We start from the raw sequence: 26,279 nt of genomic DNA on the forward strand, positions 1-26,279 counted from the left end.
CAGTGAAAGCAGAGAGTCCCCTCCTAAGATGAGATATATAGTTCAATGCCTGAACTTATGCAAGCTACCAGGATCCATCAAAGAGAGACAAATACAGATGCTGAACTTTCTCCACTACCCAATCACAGCTGTGCAATGTGATCAAGTACCCCAGGTGCAGACAAAAAAGAGGTTCACTGTTTGCAGAGAATTTTAAATTGTATTTACTATAAACTTATTACTATAAAACCTACTTAAAAACTGTCCGCTTTTCATAACCACCATGCCAGGTGGCTCAGTGGTAAAGAATCTGCCTGCCAACACAGGAGATGCAGGTTCAATCCCTGAGTCGGGAAGATCCCCTGGAGTAGGAAATAGCAACCCACTCCAGTATTCTTGCCTGGATAATCTCATGGACACAGAAGTCTGGTGGCCTACAGTCCATGGTGTTGCAAAGAGTCGGACATGACTGAATAGCTAAACACACACATACATTAGTAATTCAAACAATGTAGAACGATAAAATATTCCACTGAAAAAATTTTCTGTTGACTTAATTCCTAAACAGTCATTGAGATTATAGTTGAGTTCTAAATGTGGTGATGGTCATATATGTGTGTATATATATATATATCAGTTCAGTTCAGTTCAGTTGCTCAGTCATGTCCAACTCTTTTCGACCCCATGAATTGCAGCACACCAGGCCTCCCTGTCCATCACCATCTTCTAGAGTTCACTCAAACTCATGTCCATCGAGTTGGTGATGCCATCCAGCCATCTCATCCTCTGTCGTCCCCTTCTCCTCCTGCCCCCAATCCCTCCCAGCATCAGAGTCTTTTCCTATGTGTGTGTGTGTATGTATGTGTGTATGTGTATATATATATATATACATATACACACATATATATACATATATTTCATTATTTATTCCTTAATAAACACTGTACATAAAAGTTACTTTAGAGAATTGTCACACAGAAGCCCCTGATACATGTGGACTGAGCTACGTAAGTTTAGTTCAAAAGCAGTTTTCAATGGTTTGACAACCTTCAAGTTTGTCTCAAAATGCTGTGTTCTACATATTCCTAGGGTTAAATACTAGATGAACAATGAGTGCACATGACTGTAAGATGAAGACAGAGACCATGAATCACTTAGTCTACGTGACTATTTGAAGTTTGTACCTGTGTTTAAAATTTGCAAGAGTGAAACAAATGAACTGCACATTGCTGGCAAGTGCAAATTTTAGATTATACATGAAATAATGGAACAAATTTGAATAACTCACTTAACGTTGAAATACATTCTTTTTTTTCCCCACAAGCTGTTGAGTAATATATTTAAAGACCACCCTTCCAAATCATCAAACTAGAATTTTATAGACAACAAATAAAAATGTATTCTTTTTATGTTGTTACTTCTTTGCTTTAATAATAAGAGATAAATCAAGAAATTAATGACTATTGCTGGTTATTACATGATCATTACTGAAAATTATTTAATTGGTCCATTCAGAGGATCAAATAACCTAGGTACAACAGAAAGAGACATTCAAAAGTTCCCTAAGCACTGTTTTTTGAAAGGTTAGTGCTCTGTTTGTGCTATTAACTGACCACACTGCCGAACACTCAGCAGATTTTAATTCACAGCCAGTTCTAGACATGTCTTAGGAGTGGAAACATGTTCTCTGATACATTGTGCCCTATCTTCCCTCTGGCCACTTAAAACAAACCCTATGGCTTTGGAAAATTCTTCACTACTGTTATTTACACTATGAACAGAAAACCGTGCAATATTGAGAGATTGCTTTTGAGAGGTGATACAGAACTTACTTATTTTGTTTGGAAGTTATAATTCGGAAGTTTCACTCAGAAACATGAGTCCATGTATGCTTTCGGAGGCTTAAATCTAACTATTCTCATACACTTGTTTGGATAAGAACTATCTGGGATGTTCCCAGCTGGACAGACTCCTGCAAATACAGGACTCCTGGAGTCTGTCCCTAAGGCTTCCAGTTCAGAAGATTTGGGGTACAGCCTACAATTTGTGTTTTAAATGAGCATCAATCCCATTTAAGTTATTCTTGAACTAAACTTTAATCAATGTTAAGAAACTGTAGATATCAGAATATTGGAAATTCTTTTTGTAACTTTTTTCCTATTGACTATTGAGATTTCTAATTCACCAGGTCAGCCCTTTTGTTTAAAGGATAAACAAACATGTAAATAAGGAAATATGTAAATAAATATTACTTCCCTCCCCCCAAATGATAAGAGAACAAAACAAGCATGGTAGACAAGAAGATAAATGCCTGTTGAGAGAGATGATTCACGGGAAAGCACCTGTAACAGTGAAATGATCAGAGAGTAAAATATCCTGCCAGATTCAAAGGGAAGAGAAAACAATTTACTTGGAGTCTGCTGTGGTCTGAAGATCTGTGTGCCCAAAGCAGAACCTTCATGAATGAGGTCTGTGCCCTTATAAAAGAGACTACAGAGAGCTCCCTCAGCCTTTTTACTATATGAGGACACAGTAACAAAAAGCCCCTACCTATGAACCAGGAAGAGGGCTCTCACCAGACAGAATCTGCCAACACCTTGATCTTCCCAGCCCCCAGAACTGAATTTATGTTGTTTCTAAGAAATCAAGTCTCTGGTGTTTTGGTGTAGAAAGCTGAAGGGACTAAAATAGAGTTTAATAAATATAATGAAATTTGGTTCTTGAATTCTACTTCAAAGAGATTTTAGAAAAGCAAAAATTACATAATTTAAGAAGCTCAAAATATAAACAAGACATTTATTTTTTTTTTTTTCTTAAAATCTTACATTTTAGTTTTAGGAGTAATGATTTTTATATTTGATTGAGAGTTTAATTCAAAAAATATCTACAGGGCACCCATTAGGTGCCAGACATGGAGACAGAACCGTCATCACTTGGAAGGAGCTTGTAGTCGAGCTGCAGAAATGGTTGCATCAGGAAGTAGAGACCCAGCTGGCACTTTGCTACGCAGACACCAAGCTGCCCAGAGTACACTCACCGGCCTTTCGCTGGTTCAGGCCTCTCTGGGGTTTAACGTGAGTGACACAGGGGGCCGCGTGTGGCATCAGTGTGTGTGCGTGTGCGATCGCACTGCTGGTAAGGTAGACTGGCGCATGTCTCCCGAAGGGGACCTCTCTCAAACAGAGTAACTAGCACTGCCACCTGGATGTGTCCCTGGAAGGTAGCAGTCACATGCCAGACTGAATATAGACAAGCATATGCCAGAAGGATGAGTGGAGAGAGGAAGTTTACTCCTTATACAGATGGAAGTCCCAATAAGCCCTTATAGCTGCCTCTCAATGCTCCTTACCTGGGACTAGGGGAATGTAACTGCCAGCCTCATCTGCTGGACAGATTTGTGGGCAGTTTCTATTAGATATCCTTTTCCTTCCTGTCACTTCTCATTTTTCCACAGCGGCCGAACAACGCTGTTACTGCCACAGGCCTCTCCCCAGATCTAGTCAGGCACGAGAGAAGCAGGGAGACCATCTTGTTCTGATATTAAATAGGAGCCTCCGGGGTGATGTACAAGGCACACTGTGTTCCTTAGACTTGTTTCCGATGAGAAAAAAGTAACGTCTGTGTGTGTTGGGTGGTGGTTTTAAGACATTTCATTTCTGAAAACACAGAGATTATAACAAGTGACAAAAAGGAAGGTTCCCCCGGTTCCTCCCCCGACTTCTAATGAACCAGAGCTAGTTCTCCCCCTGGGGAGCCCTTTCCTGCCTGGCTCTCATTGAGCCCTCAGGGGAGTGTTCCTTCTGGTAATTTCTCACACCTCGCATGTGTTTTCCTGGGGGCCAATGTTTTTCTCTGATCCAGGCTTCTCCCTCTTCCCATTTGCTGCTCTGCACTCTAGAAAATCAGATTTGCTGGGAATACCAGGGACTGCAAAGAGAGCCGACCTGGGGAAAGGAAGGCCTTTGTGGTCTCCCAGGAAATGTCTATCGACTGAGCCCCGGGTCACCCTGTGTTAACTGCCTCTGCTGTCTCTCGGAGAGAGATTTCATACCAATTCCGCAGGTAACCAAATATGACAGAACTTCAATACTAAATTAAAAAAGCTGTTGCTCCCCAACTCTAATTTCTTCAGTGATTCTGAAATTGATATTTCACTTTTACAAATGTTAAGACAAAACATTTAAGTTTGAAAGATAATAAACATCCTCAAAGGACACAGAGACAAAATGCCCATCCTTTGTGCCTTCCCATCTTACCCCACAGCACCCTCCTCAGACACGGAGTGTAGAAGGGAGCCAGAAATTGCCCATAATCACGCGCTGCCTTTCTACTGTACGTCCAATATGTGCTGTCATTATTTCAGTGTTTGAAGCTCTCATGGCAGCATTGCCAGGGAAGATAATGGGGCCTATTATTTTCAATGAGCTCCATCAGAGGTTTCAATGGGCCTGCTATCACTCGAACAAAGACACGTTGGGAAGCAACACTACTTTCTTGTCATCAAAATGGCTGAGTTTGTGTGAAGCTAAAGAACACCCCCTTTTTTTTTTCCTTTTCAGCCCTGTTGGATTTGAAAGGGCCAAGAAAGGCAGTTTACAAAGAAGCAGGCCTGACTCCTTGCCGAGTGCCCTTTGCCCTGGCCAGATGTACATACGTATTTTATTGAATCAATAAGTTCAGCAAAGTGAAACCTGCTTTACCATGATTTCCTATTTCTACCCAGAAATATGTTCCCATGAAAAATATCTTCCAATAGAATTATAAACAGCAACAACAACAACAAAAAAAACACAAAAGCAAAATAAATAAATAAATAACCTGCCAACATGGAAGTTGTTTAGAGAGTGGTTGAGTTTAAGGTGAATTAAAAGATTCTGGCTTAGCTTAGAAATCTCTTTTCCAACCCGTTTCTGACCCTTCTTCCCTAAACTTGAGAACTTTTCCTTTGTCTTTACATCTGTTGCAACTTGAGCTCAGTCCCAAAGTGTCTTTTGTCTGAATATTTACAAAACCTTACGAGTTACCCTTTATGAGACTGTAACAAGACTACTTGTCTAACTTCCTAACTGTTGGGCAGTTTTAGGATTGGTAAAATATATTTTCTGAGGGTTGTAAATATGTGAGTCTGTAAAACAAGTTCACGTATATTAATAGTTCTAACAGTTCGTTGAAATGTTTCCATTTTTGAGTGTTTATTATGTTCATGCTGTTACATATTTACTCGTTTAATCTTCATAACAACTCATGAGAAAGAGAGCTGTTGTTATTCCCATCTGTGCATGAGGACATCCTTGAGACCTAGAAAGATCAAATCACCTGTTGAGAGTGACTCCACGAGCAAGCGCCAGAAGAGGAATTGAATCCTTACAACTTCATTCCAGGGTCCATGAACCATGGGAGGCCTCTATGCATAACTGAGCCACTGTAGAGCTGTTTGAAATACTAATCATTTTTTTCTTCTTCTTGCTTATACTCTTCACTCCTCTCAACCTGTCCCTTCTTTCCCTTAAGTATCTCCGTTCAAGCAGTTAGTGGGCTCCTGGTATGTGTCCTCAAGTTTACAGAGTAGGAAACAGAAGTAGCCTGCCAATCTGCCTGTAGTATTTTCAAATGCATAGATTTTATTAGATGCATTATTTTAAATGTCTGTGTCAAAAGCATAAAAATGGAGGCAATGCATTTGAGAGGGAGAAGGAGAGAAAATAAGGATTTTTAGAAACGTGGTGAATCTGTAGGATTCATATGGGAATGAAAGATGGCTCAGCCAAGTTACTTCCAGCAGGGTACTCTGTGGTGTGTTCAAAAGCTCTGTGAACACTGTATCATAATTGCAGAACATCCAGGCTTTGCTCCAGTGAGGTCTGTCCAAAGTCCGAAGCCAAATTTTCAACTGGGCTGCCTTCCCACCAGTGGCAGGGGAGCACTGGCCTTCATGGGAAACCCCCAGTGCAGTCCCAGAGGATGTGGTGCCCTTCTGTGCCTGCAGGTGCAGACCTCATTTGGCCCTTTTCAATTTATCCCTGCAATTTAATCCTGCAATATTCCAGAACACCCATCATCCCAAGAGAAGGAGGGATGATGGAGAAAAGGGAGTGGTACTGAATAGAAATAGTTTAGTAGCTTTTTTTCTGGGGGTGGGGAGAGTGCTGTGTCACGTGGCATGTGGGCTCTTACTTCCAGACCAGAGATCAAACTTGCACCCCCTGCATTGGAAATGTGGAATCTTAACCACCAGATCGCCAGGGAAGTCCCTGAATAGAAATAGTTTAAGTTCCTCTGAGCTAGGATGGTGATTAGATACAATCTTATGCCAGCTTCACTTTCTGCTGTGTTTGAAAAAATTACAATTAGACTCTGGATATAGGTAGGAAAGAATGCTGTACAGCTAGTCTGACCATTTCAGTGGTCAGCTTAGTAAGTATAGGTTACTGCAAGGTAAATTGACTTATAATAGTATTGTCAATGAAGAATGATTGGAAGTGTTTAAAATGACCATAGTATGGCAGTGAAAAAAAATCAATGTTTTCAAAATGCTATTTGACCTCTAGTTTCTGTGGGGGTTGCTGGGAGGCACACATAAGAAAAGGTATTCTATTGATCTGTATGTCAAATATGCTCAGTTAAATGTGGATAAGGTTATGATATTTACTTATTATCTCTTTGCAAAAAAGGTTGGAGATGACAATGTCTGAAACAGTCTAGCAAAGATAACTTCCATGATGAATAAATATGGCCATAATTATTTATCAACATTGGTTTGGCTCTATCCCCATTGTATTCTAGTCACCTCAGCACCCAAGAATTCTCATTTGTTTCTAAAAGATCAAGAGTGCCTACATTTTTAAGGACTTATTTTTAGGATAAAACACATGATGTTCACCACCTTCCTACCATATACAACAGTCATACTTAGAGTAACCATTTTTAAAAGAAAATATATAAACAGATACGGTGCTCAGATACTGCAATAACTTCACAGGTTGGAAGTCATTGATTTGTTCACATAGCCTATGCTATAACTGATGATTTAAGCATTTTAAAAAACCACTGGATTTTAAATCTTTTCCATAAAGATCATTCTATCTTAATCGTGCATAAGCACAAGTTAAACACAGTGTCTGGAATGCAGTAGGTGCTTAATAAATGTTTCCTGCTGCTGCTGCTAAGTTGCTTCAGTCATGTCCGACTCTGTGTGACCCCATAGACGGCAGCTCACGAGGCTCCCCCGTCTGTGGGATTCTCCAGGCAAGAACACTGGAGTGGGTTGCCATTTCCTTCTCCAGTGCATGAAAGTGAAAAGTTCAAGTGAAGTTGCTCAGTCATGCCCGACTCTTAGCGACCCCATGGACTGCAGCCTACCAGGCTCCTCCGTCCATGGGATTTTCCACGCAAGATTACTGGAGTGGGGTGCCGCTGCCTTCTCCGATGTTTCCTGGGGGATGATCAAATATTTTTATTCAAATTAGGGTAAGCTAGAGAACACAGACTATGAAAGGGGTTGGGGAAGGTTGCCTGCATAAGTTTGTGGTAGTGATGGAGAGGATGACACTTTCTTAGCTAACAAACATGTACACTATGCTTACTATATAATGCTTTTTATAAGACTGGCAGAATTCTAATTATCTCATAAATATGATTAATCCTCACAATGACCCCCATGAATTATCGCTATTTTTACTGCTGTCTTCTGTACTTTACAGATGAGTGGACTAAGGCATATCTGAGAGGAAGATATGCTGAAAGTTACATTATGAGTTTATCAATGAAAATCTTTAGTTTTTTTCACCATCCTGTATTTATATAGATGACTCAGGTTTATTGGAAATGGCAGGTGAACTTGTTGATGACCTACAAATCAAATGAAGTCTAAAAGTACTTTTTTAGGTAAGATTGGCCATTTCCCCCACACATTCCTCTGCTATAAAATAGCTGGGGGAGGGGGGCGGTATTTCAGAGCTAGGTGTCTTGGACTCCAAATTGAAGATAAATATTTTGAACCATGGCTTACTCTATAGAAGTCCATGCCAGCAGTTTACCAAACAGCTTAATAGATGTGGTAATTCATGAATCACTTTCACTTATATAGCAGCATAAGCTATTTTAAAATATAACTGTCCAGGGATTTTCCCAGACACCTGCCCAACTAATTCAGCCTGTCAAATTATCAGATTATGTGGACAAATGGGAACCATGCAAATTAAGTGCTAAAAGGTAGCCTAACAACTATTAAAGCAAAAAAAGATATGGGGGTACTGGTTGACCACAAGTTCAAAGATTATGACAAAACTTTTAAAAAGATAATGCCATTTTATAATACATTACTAGATGTACATTATGTGGTTGGTGGGGGGTGATGAGTCTAAATTTGAAGTATCAGTTTTAATTTAGGCTCCTTATTTGAAAGGAGGAAAATGATAGATTACTCACAAAAAGTATGCTAGGGAAGACAGAGCAACTCTAAATTGAAACAGTTAAAGGGCTAGGAAATGTTTGCCTTGACAAAGGGAAGAAAACTCACAACAGTTGTCTTAGAATATATAAAAGAGATTCTGTAGTGAGGTATAAAGATTTTCCCTTCAGAGTCCTGCCTTTCTATTGTCTCTGAAATACACCTTCATCTCTTTCTTTCCACTGCCTCTGACCTAAAATGCCTTTTTGCAATAATTTTCTAATTAGTGTCCCTGCATCTCATCTCATATTTGTCCCACATAAACCCTTCACAACATACCAGAATTATCTTTCCAAAACACAAATCTTACTGTGACATTTCCTGGCTTCAGAACCTCCCAGCGGCTCCATAGTGTGCACAGAGTAAGCGTAAACTTGTCAGCCTTACAAGGCCTCTGACTGTAATTCCATTCATAGCCTGCTCTGCTCTCCCAACCCCACAACCAGCTCCCTTTCCTTAAACCCACACTCTGGTTTCTTAGGACTACTCATGCGAAAGGACTTAAACCTGTTTTCCTCTACACACATGGTTCTTTCTCTGTGTCTGGAATTCTCTACCCGCAAATCCCAATGCCCAGTTAATGATCTTCTACTTATCCTTTAGAACCTGCGAAAATATGTCACTTCTTCTACGAAGCTTACAGTCAGGATTCAAGACCCTCTCCTTGGCACACCTCTAGCCCTTTGTACATAATTACCAGATAAGTATTAGAAATTCATGTGCAAGTCCACTTCACCACATCTTCAACTTCTCAAATCAATGTCTTCATGACCTACAACAATGCCCGAGTCAAGAAAGAGTCAATCATTTTCTGTTGAGTCATGAATGAGGATAACACACTAAGGGGCAACACATGGGAGCAGATAGTGTATTAATGAGGACACTGATAATATCAGCTACCATTTATACACATCTTGCCAAAGAATTGATGCTTTTGAACTGTGGTGTTGGAGAAGGCTCTTGGGAGTCCCTTGGACTGCAAGGGGATCCAACCAGTCCATTCTGAAGAAGATCAGCCCTGGGATTTCTTTGGAAGGAATGATGCTAAGGCTGAAACTCCAGTACTTTGCCCACCTCATGCGAAGAGTTGACTCATTGGAAAAGACTCTGATGCTGGGAGGGATTGGGGGCAGGAGGAGAAGGGGACGACAGAGGATGAGATGGCTGGATGGCATCACTGACTCGATGGACGTGAGTCTGAGTGAACCCCAGGAGTTGGTGATGGACAGGGAGGCCTGGCATGCTGTGATTCATGGGGTCGCAAAGAGTCAGACACGACTGAGCAACTGAACTGAACTGAACTGATACACATCTTGAAGGTGTCAAGCAATGTTTTAGGAACTATGAATGTATGATCTTGATCCACACAACCCTAAGCAGGAGGTTGTGCGTGCTAAATTGCTTCAGTCCTGTCTGACTCTTTGTGACCGCATGGACTGTAGCCCACCAGGCTCCTCTGTCCATGGGATTCTCCAGACAAGAATACTGGAGTGGGTTGCCATGCTTTCCTTCAGGGGATTTTCCCAACCCAGGGATCGAGTCCGTGTCTCTTATGTCTCCTCCACTGGCAGGAGGATTCTTTACACACTGTGCCACCTGAGAAGCCCAGGCAGAAGACTGCTTACAAATAAAGAATCTGAGAGTCAGAGAGGTAAAGTGGCTTGCCCAAGGTCAAACAACAAATAAGCACTGGACTGGGACTTGAAAACAAGTCTCTCTGACTCTAAAATCCATGCCCCAGGCCATAAACCAAATCATCTCCTTTAAACTTCCACATGCACACACACAAAAATAAGAGGTATCTAATTGAGAAGGAAATGGCAACCCACTCCAGTGTTCTTGCCTGGAGAATCCCAGGGATGGGGGAGCCTGGTGGGTTGCCATCTATGGGGTCGCACAGAGTCGGACACGACTGAAGTGACTTAGCAATTGATTCCATGGCTTCCTCTGGAAGTTTGTTTCTAACCACTGCAAGTGAGAGTTTCTTTCTTAGAAATACTTCAGAATGGGAACTTCAGTCTTTGGAAGACTGTACTGTACATTCTGCTTGATGTTGATTATGTACATTTGCTATCACTCTTCTATCACTGTCCACAGATAACACTGTCTGACTCTGCCATGGATGTTTTTAAGTTATTAAGATTGTGGGCTCTTGCTTATGTTTTTGGCTATTTGAAAACCTAAGAAACATTCTCAAGTTGTTTACTGAAAAATTACTTACCATTTGCTTATCTCCTTACCATGGGATACATGCAAGGAGTTTAATGCATTTATCTTCTCCCTCTGATTGCATCTTGCCATCTGTGGTGCAACCAAGAGGACCAGAGAGGCCTGCTTCTGTAATGATTGTACTTTAGTATTTTGGATTTGGGAGGGAACCAAAGCCTAGGGAAATATAGGGCTGAACTCAGCTCAGTTACCTTCCTTTAGATGACCTGCCTGAAGAAGAACATTCTGAAGTTTGCAAATTGGTACATGACATCTTTTAAAATAGCTCTAGATGTGCAGCCGGCTCTGTTCAAAAAATGGAACGTCAAAGGTGACTCAGCCCAGCTGAAGCAGAGAAAGTTTAATTCAGAACATAATTTGCTTTCCTTTATTTGCACACTGCAGTTCCGGGGGAATAAAAGCCATTATGGAATCAAAGGACAATTTGCTTTTTTGTTTTGTTGTTGTTCTGCACTGAATTTTTAAAGGCTTTTTTTTTTAAAAAAGAACATAAACAGATGAATGATACTAGATTCAGTGCAGCTTAAAACTAAGTACCTTGAGCTCTTTTCCATGATAAACAGAGACCAATCCTGGCTCTCTGCCCCCAAGCACAGTTCTGTGTGTTCTCGTGAGACGGGTTAGATCTTTTCCTGGTCTGGGGGAAGGGAGTCCAGGCGGATTGGGTAGTCATCCTCAGAGAGATGGGAATTTTAAAAGATATTTAATGATAAACATTCCCCTCTCCTCACAAAATGAAGTCTTTCACTGCCTTTTTGGTCTCTCCATTTCCAAACACTGAAGGCAAATTTTGAACCTTTCTCTGGGCCTTTCTATGCATCTTGTGAAAGTGCAAGTCACTCAGTCGTGTCCAACTCTTTGTGACCCCAGTCCATGGAATTCTCCAGGCCAGAATACTGGAGCAGGGAGCTGTTCCCTTCTCCAGGGGATCTTCCCAACCCAGAGACTGAACCCAAGTCTCCCACATTACAGGTGGATTCTTTACCAGCTGAGCCACCAGGGAAGCCCAAGCATCATGTCAGGGAGGGGAAATATCACTGGGGTGGAGAGAGCAGGAAAAACTACACTCATACTAAAAAATAAATGAAAGAGAAAGTCTGATAGAGTGAGGAAGACAGTCAAGATTCCAGGAGACAAATAGTATGTGCTTCTATAAGGGATTTTGTAGGATGTGGATTATATGGTGTGGACACCAAGGTTTTCGGGGCAGTGACAGCGTGTGAGGATATTGGCATGAATTATGCATTAAACCCCTTGGACCTTCTTCAAGAAATATCATTAAAAGGTGGGATTGCTTTTAATTACTTTTTGATGGCTGAACTATTTCTCATGTGACAATGAACAAAAAATAGACAATGTCAGGGTCCAGCTTATAATAGGAATTAGAGAAGAAACTAAATCTAAATTCAGGAGGGAGAAAATGAGTTCTGTCTGTATAGCCCTTCCTAAAATGGGAATGCTGCATGTGGCCTTAGGTCCTCCATGAAGTCTTGGACATATTCCCAGAAAGAATGACCCGGAGCATGATGAACACCTCCAGAAAATTCTGTATGCAAACATTTATTCTACAGTGTAGGACAGGACTTCACTGCTGGCCATGGGATAGCAGGACTGGGATTACCGTTAAAAGATCACCTGCTGTAGCTAAGGACAAAGGATAATAATTAATGATGTGTCGAGAATCTGTCAAGGGCTCAGGACTGAACTAAGAAAAGTGTAAAGCACAGCTACAACCACCCAAGGGGCTTATCGTCAGGGTAGGGAATTGTGATCACACACAGATCACAACTAGAGACTAAATGGAATTGGAAGAGTCGGAAAGGATACATTCAGTGGCAGCTCAGTAGACCTTTCTCAAGCACTCCTGATCCAGGCATGAAGTTTGTCCTAGCACAGAGGTGGCAATCCCATGGCAGATGGGGAGTGGGGTTCACCCATTGCCATGGGTTGGGGTGATGGTCCCATCAGAATGGGAAATTGACTTTTCAACCATTGGTAAGGGTCCCACAGGTTCACTCTGCACGGGACACCAAAAATTATGTAGTTGACCCTGAAGATAAATCATGTTCATATTGTAGAAACATGGAAGAAAGGAAGAAAGGAATCTTCCTTCTGTATTTATGAAGAATCCAAAGTTCTTTCTCAGCTCTAGACAAGAGAGACTGTAAAAAGTATATATAACTGTTTACCATATAATTGTACTCTTGGTTGAGTCTCCAGAGCCCATTTGTGATATTAACCCTTGCATTAATCTACTAATAAGGCCAGAAAGTTAAAATATTCAGCCTCTCACTCTATCTTGCTGCCAGAGGTAGGCTTATGACACAGTTCTGGCCAATGAGATGTCATCAGATTTTCTTTCTAAAATCAAAAGGCAAAATCTAATTAAGCTTAGGTTTCACCCTTCTGCTGGCCAGAAGTGGCAACATAAAGTGAAAATTCCATTTTTCAACCTTGGGATAGGAAATATAAGGGTTAATAAGTGCATAATGACAGAGGGGCTGAGGATGGAAACAGCTTTAGTTCCTAATGATACCACTGAACTACCATGGCACTCATGAATTTCTCACTTTTAACTTCCTGCTTCATGAGACAAAGAAAACCTGTTTAAGCCATGCTAATATCTATTATTTACTGTCAAATGGGCTCATAACTAATACACCTTTCAATTCAATAGGAATGCCACTTATTCCCTTGCTCATGTCACTGACATCTTTCCACAGGGGCAAATACAGCTTATGTTTCCTTCAGAAACCCACAATGTCTTTTTGAATTTGCAGCAAAATCCCCATTTTTCAGAGGAGATACATAAACTCCCAAAGTCTTGTATTGATTTACAGATGCTTCAAAAAGTTATGCCCCATTGCCTGCAAAACCATAAAACCATATTTAGCTCCAAGTAGTACTAGACCCATGCAAGTCAAGCTTGTATGCTAGGTAAATTTTAAAATAATTACTATGTATTTTGTATTTTCACATTAAAGTGGTGATAAGCCATGAGTAGAACGTTTCAGTTTATGATTGATTCTGTGCAGTTTTAAAATAGCTGGTTGACACACAGCAAATATTCAAGCTACTTCTTTGAGTCAATCTAAGTAAAACTCAAGTTAATTATTTCCTAAAATTCCCCCCATTTTTGTTGCTGCTGTTGTTCAGTAGCTAAGTTGGGTCTGACTCTTTGTGATCCCGTGGATTGCAGCACACCAGGCCTCCCTGTCCCTCACTGTCTCCTGGAGTTTGCCCAAGTTCACCTCTACTGAGTCAGTGGTGCTAGCCGACCTTAGTCAATTTAGTTTATTTACATTCTAGTATTTTAATCATATCAAATATCCTGGCAATAGGCCAAAATTATTCTCTTAATTTGTATTCCTTACACATGTCACATATTTTTGAAACATGTTGTACTATGAAATGTTATAATATTTGTTTATGAGCTTTTTTGACCCAAGTGATCTTAGTTAGGATGCATTCAGCTACTAGAACAAAATACCTAAACTATAGTGTTTTGAACCACTGTTTAAGATTATGCATTCTTTACTTACTAAGAATTCTGTAGGCTGGCAACTGCAGGGTAGTTCTGGGAGTTTTGTGATGACACAAAGGACACTGGCTTTTTCCATTGCTCCAATCCTTCATTCTCCGTCTGTTTGTTTTCTCCCCATGTTTGTCACCTCATGGTCACATTATGGCTGCCATAATTCCAGTCATGTCATCTTCACCCAATGGCATCCAAGACGGAAGATAGGGAGAGGAAGGCTAAAAAAGTTATTTTCACTATGCAACTCTCTTTCATTAGGAAGGAAATTAATTCCAAGATGTCCTCTGCAACTTTTCCTTCGGGAAATCATCCCAGAACAAAGTCTGTAAAGGGCAAAAGGAGAAAAGCAGTGCCATTATTGGCCTAGACTAATCATGACACATTCCTTAGGGTGAGGTGCATTGCTATACAGATTCTGTTAACAAAATAAACATTCCCAAGGCAAGTAGCCAGTAACAAAGCTACAGAACCAGCTGCAAACCCACATCCCTGATCACAAATGTCATAATGAACGTCATTCATTATCCTCCAGCATATTCTTATATCTCACTGCAAGTTAAAAATCAACAATAAATTAACTGCCAGAGAAGCCTATAATCTTTTTTTTTTTTTTTTAAGTAATAGATACAACATTCATTGTAGCCATGGCAACTCCGGGGCTTCCCAAGTGGCACAGTGGTAAGGAATCTGCCTGCCAATGCAGGAGATGCAAGAGATGGGGGTTCGATCTCTGGGTTGGGAAGATCAGCTGCAGAAGGAAATGGCAACCCACTTCAGTATTCTTGCGTGGAAATCCCACAGACAGAGGAACCTGGCAGGATATAGTCCATAGGGTTGTAAAGAGTCAGTCATGACTGAATGACTGAGCATAACAATGATGGCAACTCTTTAAGATTTTGGATGGTTATGCATTGCAAAACCATACAGAAAACTGTATTTTCTCTCATTCATTCGTTCATCCAATAAAATTTTACTTACTAGCTACTAGGTGACAATCTCCATACTAGGTACTTATATTTATCAGGGAAAAAAACAAACACAACAGATACAGAACCCTGGCCTTAAGGTACTAGTGGGAGGAGCACACAATAAATAATCAACATCAACTCGTATTAAGCCCCCTTCTGTGGAGGATTTTACTTCCTACGTTGTTGACCTCAGGCTTGGCCATATTGCTTGTTTTAGCTAATGAAATGTCAGTGGGAGGGATGGGTGTTATTTCTAAGCAGGAGCTTTGGCTGTCTCTCCTCCTTGTATCAGAAGAAAGGCAATTCAGCACGATATTTTCAGAATGAAGAAGACACTGCAGCAGAGCCTCAGTCGAGCCAGGCAAATACAAGGTTGGTATTGTAAGTCATGGTAGTCTTTTTGTTTTACCACAGTATGACAGAATTATGATAGGCTAAACTGACCAGTAATATAGTTAATATAGTATATGTCGTTTAGTCACTCAGTCGTATCCAATTCTTTGTGACCCCATGGACTGTAGCCTGCCAGGCTCATCAGTCCATGAGATTTCCCAGGTGAGAATGCTGGAGTGGTATCAGCCCTGATAAGCACTATGGGTTAAAGGGGGAGAGTAGAACAGAGTGCAGAAGGTCAATAGTAAGATATGGTGTGTTCACATGGCAGTGGGATAGTCAGGTAAACCCCACTGAGGAGATGAGATTTGAATCTGCCTTCTGGATTAAAGTGAGAGAATTTTGCCAAGAGGACATCTGGGGAAGGGGTACTCCAGACAGTAGCACCAGCTAGGGAAAAAGGCCTCCGGGGAGAAGATGTTTAGAATATTTGGGGACCTCTGTGGCTGGAGCAAATAAGAAAGGGAGAGAGTAGCAGATGAGTTCAGAGGGGTAATGGGGCCAAATGGAGTGGGATTTTAGACACTGAACAAGGATTTTGACTATTACTCTGTGTTAATTAGGGAGTCACTGCAGGGTCTCCAACACAGTTAAGGAAGGGTGATAACTTAAATTTTTAAAATATCAGTTGGCTGCCCTACTGAACATAGACTGTTGAAGGACAAAGGTAGAGCATGGAGACTAGTTAAGAGTCTGTTTCAGGAATCCAGGTAGATATGATGGTTACTTGAAGCAGAGAGGTAGCCAAGTTGTAGATATGTTAAGATTCTCAATAAATTTTGAAGGTAGGGAAAATAGGGTGTAGTAATGAACTAGTGTGGGGTGAAGAGAAGACCCTATGCTCCTTTGACAAAGTGAAGTATGCTCCCTTACAAATGGTAACTCTCATGCTCCCTAGAAGACAGGCCATTCAGCACTGTCATTCTTGCTGACCATTCATGTGCGTGTGTGTGTCTGTCTGTGTGTGTGTACACAGTACCAACAAATCTTCAGACAGCAGTATTGATAATCACAATGACCTGCAAAATAAAAGGGGAAATCAGAAATGGACTAGTCCTATCTAGAAAAGGTTCTAAGCTTTCTTATTACCATGGCTTTATCATTTAATATATGTCATATTGTATGGCAGAAATCTAGATCTTTTTTATTTTCTTGTAACCATTTCATAATAGTTTTCAACAAACTATTTTGGTTTTGTGTTAATCACTCAGTCATGTCCATGGACTGTACGCCACCAGGCTCCTCTGTCCATGGGATCCTCCAGGCAAGAATACTGCAGTGGGTTGCTATTTCCTTCTCCAGGGGATCTTCCCAACTCAGAAATCAAACCCTGGTCTCCCACATTGCAGGAGGACTCTTCAGTGCCTGAGACACAAGGGAAGCCCCACTTTGCTTTTGCTGAACTACAAAACAACAAATTCATGTTTAATAATAACAAAAAGTACTGAGTTTTCATTCCTCAAGAAAGTTGATGATAAATATGCAACTCTACAAACTCTTGTTGATATTTACCATCTCTCATGGCGGTGACTTAGCACCAGCATGATGGTGGTATTATTAACACCACAGGCCACATGAAAAGCAGAACACATAAACCTGATGATGAAGCATCAGTAAGGATTTTACAAAGACTTTTCCCCCAAATTACTTCCTAGTTGACAAATGTAGATTTATAGATGACTAAATGAAGAATGGCTTTCCATTTAGATCAATGCTCATTATTTTAAATTACTTTTGCTTATCTTCTATTTCAAGTTTTCTTGTGGTCCAATACTTGAAGAGATTTGTGAATAATTAAGTGATGCTGGTGCTATATGAGTTTCCTCAGATTCTTCAAATAGAAAATTAGTTAAGCTACTAATGGTTGGATTACTTTTTTCATCTAGTTCAAATTAAAGCTTTTAAAATTTCACTCCTTTGTAGGTATTCAAATGCCACATGGTTAGATGCAACAATAAAAGTAAAATTACTTGTTTGCAGTGAAAATCTGAATGCAAATTTTGGGGAATATGGCATTATAATCATAATGAAAAGAACAATGTTATTAATTAAGATCCTTATGTAGTAGAAATATGTTATAATTGACTGTAGAACATATATAATTCAAAATTAAGTCCAAATTTGGGATGATATTTTACAAAGAAAATAGAAGTTCTGAAAATTTATTATAAATAATATATATATGTATATACATATATATGTATATATATGTGTATATATATATACAAGTAATATATACATATATACATTTAAAAAAAAATAACAAACTTTAGCAATACAGTGTATCCCATATGAGTAACTACAATGTTGTAAATGGCAATGGAGTTCTCTTAATGTTGGTTGATTTTCATTCAAATCAGTTTGAAATCTTTAATTGATGTATTCAGTGATGATAAAACCTAATATAAAATAAACCACAGCTAGTAAAGATTTTATTTAATTATAGCTAATTATGAAAATTAAAGCCTGAAAACAGAAAGACTTCCAAAATTATTCCTGTAAAAGCAAAGAGATAACAAAAAAATATAAGCTATAATAGGTCAAATGATGTATATAATTTCATTTTAAAATTTGACAACTTTATTATAATATCTTAAGCATGGAAAGATTCTCTTCATAGATCTCTTATTTTTAAGTAGATATGTATATGTGTGAGTATATATACATATAATTTTGAACCAATGGAATAAAGATGGAAAGCCCTACGGTTTAATAGCATCTAAATTTCATGAAAAACTCAAAAGAATCACATGTAGAGAAAATCATTTGACAAATTTTTTATTGTAAAAAATCTTTACTAAAGAAAGGTCTTAATGGAGGCAAAAAGAAAGAACTTGTGCCATATTTGAAAGTAGTTATAGATGTACCTTGTTTTCATTCCAATCCCAAAGAAAGGCAATGCCAAAGAATGCTCAAACTAACACACAATTGCACTCATCTCACATGGTAGTAAAGTAATGCTCAAAATTCTCCAAGCCAGGCTTCAGCAATATGTGAACCGTGAACTTCCAGATGTTCAAGCTGGTTTTAGAAAAGGCAGAGGAACCAGAGATCAAATTGCCAACATCCGCTGGATCACTGCAAAAGCAAGAGAGTTCCAGAAAAACATCTATTTCTGCTTTACTGACTATGCCAAAGCCTTTGACTGTGTGGATCACAATAAACTGTGGAAAATTTTGAAGGAGATGGAATACAAGACCACCTGACCTGCCTCTTGAGAAACCTATATGCAGGTCAGGAAGCAACAGTTAGAACTGGACATGGAGCAACAGACTGGTTCCAAATAGGAAAAGGAGTATGTCAAGGCTGTATATTGTCACCCTGATTATTTAACTTATATGCAGAGTACATCATGAGCAACGCTGGGCTGGAAGAAGCACAAGCTGGAATCAAGATTGATGGGAGAAATATCAATAACCTCAGATATGCAGATGACACCACCCTTATGGCAGAAAGTGAAGAGGAACTCAAAAGCCTCTTGATGAAAGTGAAAGAGGAGAGTGAAAAAGTTGGCTTAAAGCTCAACATTCAGAAAACGAAGATCATGGCATCTGGTCCCATCACTGCATGGGAAATAGATGGGGAAACAGTAGAAACAGTGTCAGACTTTATTTTGGGGGGCTCCAAAATCACTGCAGACAGTGATTGCAGCCATGAAATTAAAAGATGCTTACTCCTTGGAAGGAAAGTTATGACCAACCTAGATAGCATATTCAAAAGCAGAGACATTACTTTGCCCACAAAGGTCCATCTAGTCAAGGCTATGGTTTTTCCAGTAGTCATGTATGGATGTGAGAGTTGGACTGTGAAGAAAGCTGAGCGCCGAAGAATTGATATTTTTGAACTGTGGTGTTGGAGAAGACTCTTGAGAGTCCCTTGGACTGCAAGGAGATCCAACCAGTCCATTCTAAAGGAGATCAGTCTTGGGTGTTCATTGGAAGGAATGATGCTAAAGCTGAAACTCCAGTACTTTGGCCACCTCATGTGAAGAGTTGACTCATTGGAAAAGACCGTGATGCTGGGAGAGATTGGGGGCAGGAGGAGAAGGGGACGACAGAGGATGAGATGGCTGGATGGCATCACCGACTCGATGGACATGAGTTTGAGTGAACTCTGGGAGTTAGTGATGGACAGGGAGGCCTGGCGTGCTGCAATCAAAGAGTCGGACACGACTGAGTGACTGGACTGAACTGAACTGTACTTTAATTTAAAAAAATAGAATCGAAGCATCTTCCTTTTAGCAGAATTTTCTCTGAGCTTCCTAGAGACCTCAATACTTACAGTACTTCTCTCATTTATAAATATAGTGTACAGAGAAGAATTCACTGAATGTATCAGCTATGCAAAAATTACTATTTTGTACATTTTAAAATATAAGAATGCATATAAGTTTTATTTTAGGAAAATACTATTTTTGAAAGTAGTTTTGAATAATTTTTAGATCCATAATAAGATCAATTTTTTAAAAAATACCTACTTCAAAAATTAGATAATTTCATTTACTTTTCTGTCCATTTCTCTCCCCATGTGAAAAATTGATTTAAAAGCCACTCTAGACAAAGGTATTCAAATAACTGAACAGAAGAGAAGTGAAAGGCAAAAGAGAAAGGGAAAGATATAATTTGAATGCAGAGTTGCAAAGAATAGCAAGGACAGATAAGAAAGCCTTCCTCAGTGATCAGTGCAAAGAAATAGGAAAAGAATAGGATGGGAAAGACTAGATATCTATTCAAGAAAATTAGAGATACCAAGGGAACATTTCATGCAAAGATGGGCACAATCAAGGACAGAAATGGTATGGACCTAACAGAAGCAAAAGATATTAAGAAGAGGTGGCAAGAATACACAGAATAACAATACAAAAAAGATCTTCATGACCCAGATAATCACAAAGGTATGATCACTCACCTAGACCCAGACATCCTGGAATGCAAAGTCAAGTGGACCTTAGGAAGCATCACTACGAACAAAGCTAGTGGAAGTGATGGGATTCCAGTTGAGCTATTTCAAATCCTAAAAGATGATGCTATGAAAGTGCTGCACTCAGTATGCCAGCAAATTTGGAAAACTCAGCAGTGGCCATAGGACTGGAAAAGGTCAGTTCTCATTCCAATCCCAAAGAAAGGCAATGTCAAAGAATGCTCAAACCTCCACACAATTGCACTCATCTCACATGCTAGCAAAGTAATGCTCAAAATTCTCCATGTCAGGCTTCAATAGTACATGAACCGTGAACTTCTAGATGTTCAAGTTGGTTTTAGAAAAGGCAGAGGAACCAGAGATCAAATTGCCAACATACCCTGGATCATGGAAAAAGCAAGAGAGTTCTAGAAAAACATCTATTTCTGATTTTTGACTATGCCAAAGCCTTCATCTGTATAGATCATAACAAACTGTGGAAAATTCTGAAAGAGATGAGGATACCAGACCACCTGACCTGACTCCTGAGAAATCTGTATGCAGGTCAGGAAGCAACAATTAGAACTGGACATGGAACAACAGACTGGTTCCAAATAGGGAAAGGAGTACATCAAGGCTATACATTGTCCCCCTGCTTATTTAACTTATATGCAGTGTACATCATGTGTGATACTGGGCTGGATGAAGCACAAGTTGGAATCAAGATTGCTGGGAAAAATATCAATAACCTCAGATATGCAGATGACTCCACCCTTATGGCAGAAAGCAAAGAACTAAAGAGCCTCTTGATGAAAGTGAAAGAGGAGTGAAAGTGAAAAAGTTGGCTTAAAACTCAACATTCATAAAACTAAGATCATGGCATCTGGTCCCATCACTTCATGGCAAATAGATGGGGAAACAATGGAAACAGTGACAGATTTTATTTTGGGGGCTCCAAAATCACTGCAGATGATGACTGCAGCCATGAAATTAAAAGACGCTTACTCCTTGGAACAAAAGTTATGAGAAACCTAGACAGCATATTAAAAAGCAGAGACATTACTTTGCCAACAAATAAATAGTTTTGTTGTCCATCTAGTCAAAGCTATGCGTTTTCTAGTAGTCATGTATGGATGTGACAGTTGAACTCTAACAAAAGCTAAGCACTGAAGAATTGATGCTTTTGAACTGTGGTATTGGAGAAGACTCTTGAGAGTCCCTTGGACTGCAAGGAGATCCAACCAGTCAATCCTAAAGGAAATAAGTCCAGAATATTCTTTGGAAGGACTGATAATGAAGCTGAAATGTCAATACTTTGGACACCTGATGTGAAGAAGTGACTTATTGGAAAAGACCCTGATGCTGGGAAATATTGAAGGCAGGAGGATTAGGGTAGACAGATGATGAGATGGTTGGATGACATCACCGACTCAATGGACATGAGTTTGAGTAAACCCCGGGAGTTGGTGATGGACAGGGAGGTCTGGTGTGTTGCAGTCCATGGGTTCACAAAGAGTCGGACATGACTGAGCAACTGAACTGAAGTGAAGCAAAGGTAACATCATGGATTTTACCAGGGCAGCTAGAGGGATGGATTTGCTATTAATCGGGATAGTGAATGTGGTGTGTAAAGCCACGTTTTCCAGAGTAAGAAAGATGAGGGGTTCCGTTTTGGACATGTTCATTTTAGACATCCATTTGATGTTAGGTTGGCAGTCAGATATATAAGTCTAATCCTAAAAAGGATGTGCAGGCAGAAGATAAAATTTTGAGAGTCTTTATCATATAAATTGCTTTTTTTCTTCCCCCTGTAGATAGACACAGGCTCATTCTGTCCCAGTTTGCCTGCACCTTTGTAACATAACTTTGGTCTCCTTCCATCAAGGAGTGAAATCTATTTTCCCATCTCTTACTTGTACATTGGTTTCATGACTTGCTTTGACCAACAGATTGTGGCAGAAGGGATAATACAACTTCGGAGGTTGTCTATATAGTTCTTTGAGCTTTCCTTTTCACTTTCTTAGAACACTGCCCTGAAACTGCCTTGTAAGGAACTCCGTCATCTGACCTGTGGGGTGATGTGAGGTAACAAGGAAGAGAACCAAGGCAACGCAGATTACAGCCAGAAACAGCGGCCAAACCTGCATAAGAGGCAACCATGGGCCTTCCAGCCTATGGTCCAGCTGAATAAAAGCTGCACAAGAGAACCTAGTGTCACCATAGGAGTGACTACCCAGTCAGCCCACAGAACCATGAAAGAATAAACTGCTTTTTACACCACTAACTTTGAGGGTGATTGGTTACAGAGCAATAGATAACTGATAGAATATTTAAACAATGTGATTCATTAAAATTATCAGAACAATGATGCAAAAGGGATAAGGATCAAGAATTAAGTCCTGGGCATGCTTAGTTGCTCAGTCATGTCTGACTCTCTGTGGCCCTTTGGACTGCAGCCCACCAAGCTCCTCCATCCATGGGATTTTTCAGGCAAAAATACTGGAATGGGTTGCCATTTTCCTCCTCCAGGGGATCTTCCTGACCCAGGGATCAAACTCACATTTCCAATGTCTTCTGCACTGTAGGTGGATTCTTTAGCCACAGAGCAATCATGGAGGCCCCATGTCCTGGGCACTCTAAGAGTAATAAGATAGCCAATATCTATATTATGCTAATATATAAATATTGTTGCTGTTTAGTTATGAGTTGTGTGTGACTCTTGCAACCCCATGGACTATAGCCTGCCAGGCTCCTCTGTCCCATGGGATTTCCCAGGCAGGAATGCTGGAGTGGGTTGCCATTTCCTGCTCCAGGGGATCTTCCTGACCCAGGGATCAAACTCATGTCTCCTACATTGGCAAGTGGATTCATTACCACTGAGCCACCAAGGGAGCATATTATTTATATGCATATAATATTAACATCAAGAAATTATACTAAAATTTGGTTATATCAATGGAAAATATATTTGTAATCAAAGATAGGTATGGAAGTGATTCTCTAGAATTCCAAAAATGTAAACAATGTGATGATTTATAGCAACAATGTAACCCTTGTTTGCATCTGTTGCCTAACAAAACCTAATGTGTTTGCAAATGGGAAAACATGAAAGGTATATTATTGAAATTAATATATATATATTAATTATATATGTGTGTGTGTGTGTGTGTGTGTGTGTGTGTGTGTGTATAGGGCTTCCCTGGTGGCTCAGATGGTAAAGAATCTTCTGTACAGGAGACTCTTGTTTGATCCCTGAGTTGGGAAGATCCCCTGGAGAACGGAAAGGCTACTCACTCCAGTATTCTTGCCTGGAGAGTTCCATGGACAGAGGAGCCTAGCAGGCTATAGTCAATGATGTCACAAAGAGTCAGACACAACTGAGTGATTAACACAACACAACACAAAATAATCACAATGACTGATCTGATGCCATGGAATGTATACTACAAGCTCTGTAGTAGGCAACCAAGAATATAATGACAAACAAGAAGATATGGTTTATGCTACAATGAAATCTGTAATCTAGTGGCAGATATAGACAATTAAATAAGCAATTAGAATGCAAAAGGAAGTTCAGTTTGCTATGGGACAACATACACAGACAACTTAACCCCAGACTAGGGGAAGATCAAGGTCAGAGACATTTTCTGAATAATGTCTCAAGTGAGACTTGAAGAATACAAAAAATGCTAACCAATCAAAGTCACAAGACATGAAATCTCAAAGTCAGAGAAAGAGACAGATCACTATATGTTCTAAGACTTAAGATGTGGTGCATAGTGTCAGGGGAGGGAGAAAGGTTGGGCACGTGAACACTGAGGAAGGCATGACTAGAGATGGGAATCAAAAGGGAGCCTTCTTCATTCCTACAAATTAGGACTTCATCCCAGATTTACAGTAATGGTCTCAGTGTAGTGCTAGAGGCAGAAGTTAGAATATAGTAGATGGGAGAATGAGTGGAAAGAAATGAATAACCACAAATATGGTAAAGCCTTTCAAAGTCTGTACCTACAAAAGAAGGATGATAAAAAGGTGGTGGCGAGATAATACTGTGATATCAAGAAGAGGCTGTTTTAAAGTTTGGTGAGCAGGTTTAGTACTGATGGAGAAGGAAGCCAAAAATCATCGTAGAGTTGAAGATACAGGAGAAAGAATTCTCCCTGATCCATATAGTAAGAATGCCAAAAAGGTGAGGAGATCAAGAGCACAGGTGGGGAAAGTAGCATTAGGCAGCTAATTCACACACTGAAATGAAAGAGAGGAGGACAGGGTAAGTGTGGGTGCAAATAAGCTGCTTCAGTTGCATGAAGTTCAGAAAGTTGTTGGTAGGCTTCTATTTTCTCCTTGAAGTAGGAGGCTAGGACATATGCTGTGGGGAGAGAAGCAAATTGGCAGGAACAGAGGTTTAAGGAGAATGGAGAAGGTTGGAAATAGCTGTTGCAAAGAAATGGGGGTGAGAACTAATTAAAAATCCATAGCAGCCCAACTGAAGATGGATATCGTGACTTTAGAGGAGCATCAATCAGCTAGATTGTGAGTTTATCCCTTAATGCACAGCAATACAGACTTAAGAAGGTAAGTAGTTAAACATTTGGTACGAGTTGCTTTTCCCAGGTCAGTGTTTTAGAAAGACAGTAGAGCCATAGGACACACATATTTCAATTACAAGGCAGGTTGAGATAAATCTCACGTCTGTAAGTGTAGGCAGATGAAGAAAGTCAGTACTGGCCACATTTGTTAAGGGGAACAATAAGCATTGTTCATTGGGCAATCCAGGGGAGGGAAATTCATAGGTGATGGCTTGGGTGTAAAGAGAGCGTAGCAGAAATGATAGATTCTTGGTGAGAAGTGATATGAATTATGTTAGGTAAATGTGCCTTAGTCTGGAAAAGTATGTGTGTCTGTGTGTGTGTCTGTGTGTATGTAAATTTGGAAAAGCTAGGAACCTTGGGACAAAGCAGTGAAAGACTGTGGGCAGGAGTTGGGATTGAAGAACACACCCATGCACATAAACAAACTCACATGCCTTTATTAACACCACTACTGAAATAGACCTCAATACTTTAATTTGTTTGGACACCTAAGGTTATGATCAAAAATATGATATTCGTTTGTGCATACATGATAAGTTGCTTCAGTCATGTCTTTGCACTCCTATGGACTATAGTCCACCAGGCTCCTCTGTCCATGAGATTCTCCAGGCAAGAATACTGGAGTGGGTTGCCATGCCCTCCTTCAGGGAGCTTATTCACAGAGCTTATAATATTTTAAGTATAAAAGTATTTTTAAAAACAATATATTGCCCAGATTATATATTTAAAAAACCCCTCATTTCTTTCATTCTTTTAATAAACATTAAGTAGGAAGTACTGTTGTAGAAACTAAGATTACAATCTGGGACAAAACAGTAAAAGGAAAAAGCCCTGTTCTCAGTGAGTTCACATTTTATTGGGAGCGGCAGACAATAAAAACTGCATAGATAAACATATGTTATGCAATGATGTGGTAAGTTCTTTAGGGAAAAAAAGATTGAAGAGAAATAGGAAGTTCTAGGGCTCGAGGTGTATTTTAAAATATTAAATTGAGTGGTCAGAACTCTTTGTGGAGCTGACATTTGGAAAAAAGCTGAAGGGTGTAATGAAAAAAGCCATGAGGCAATCTGACGTGATTGTAAGGATGTTGGCTTTGACTCTGAGAGAAAGGGCAGGTCATTAGTGGTTTTTAAGAAAAAGGGGGAAATAGAATCGGATTTAAGTTTTGTGTGAACCAGTTTAGTAACTGTACAGAGCACTAAGTGGGAGGCACAGAGTAGAAATGGTCGCTC

General features: G+C 39.9%; 1 long non-coding RNA gene across 1 annotated transcript; it reads left to right on the forward strand.

The window, feature by feature from the left end:
* The first annotated feature begins 15,112 nt into the window (after window positions 1–15,112).
* LOC129634346 (uncharacterized) lies at window positions 15,113–22,739 on the forward strand. The gene is made up of 2 exons (XR_008705574.1): window positions 15,113–15,535; window positions 22,480–22,739. It is a non-coding gene; the product is annotated as an uncharacterized LOC129634346 (long non-coding RNA).
* The last annotated feature ends 3,540 nt before the right edge of the window (window positions 22,740–26,279 follow it).

Source organism: Bubalus kerabau, chromosome 19 (genome assembly GCF_029407905.1).
Source record: "Bubalus kerabau isolate K-KA32 ecotype Philippines breed swamp buffalo chromosome 19, PCC_UOA_SB_1v2, whole genome shotgun sequence".
In the NCBI taxonomy this organism is placed as follows: Eukaryota; Metazoa; Chordata; class Mammalia; order Artiodactyla; family Bovidae; genus Bubalus; species Bubalus kerabau.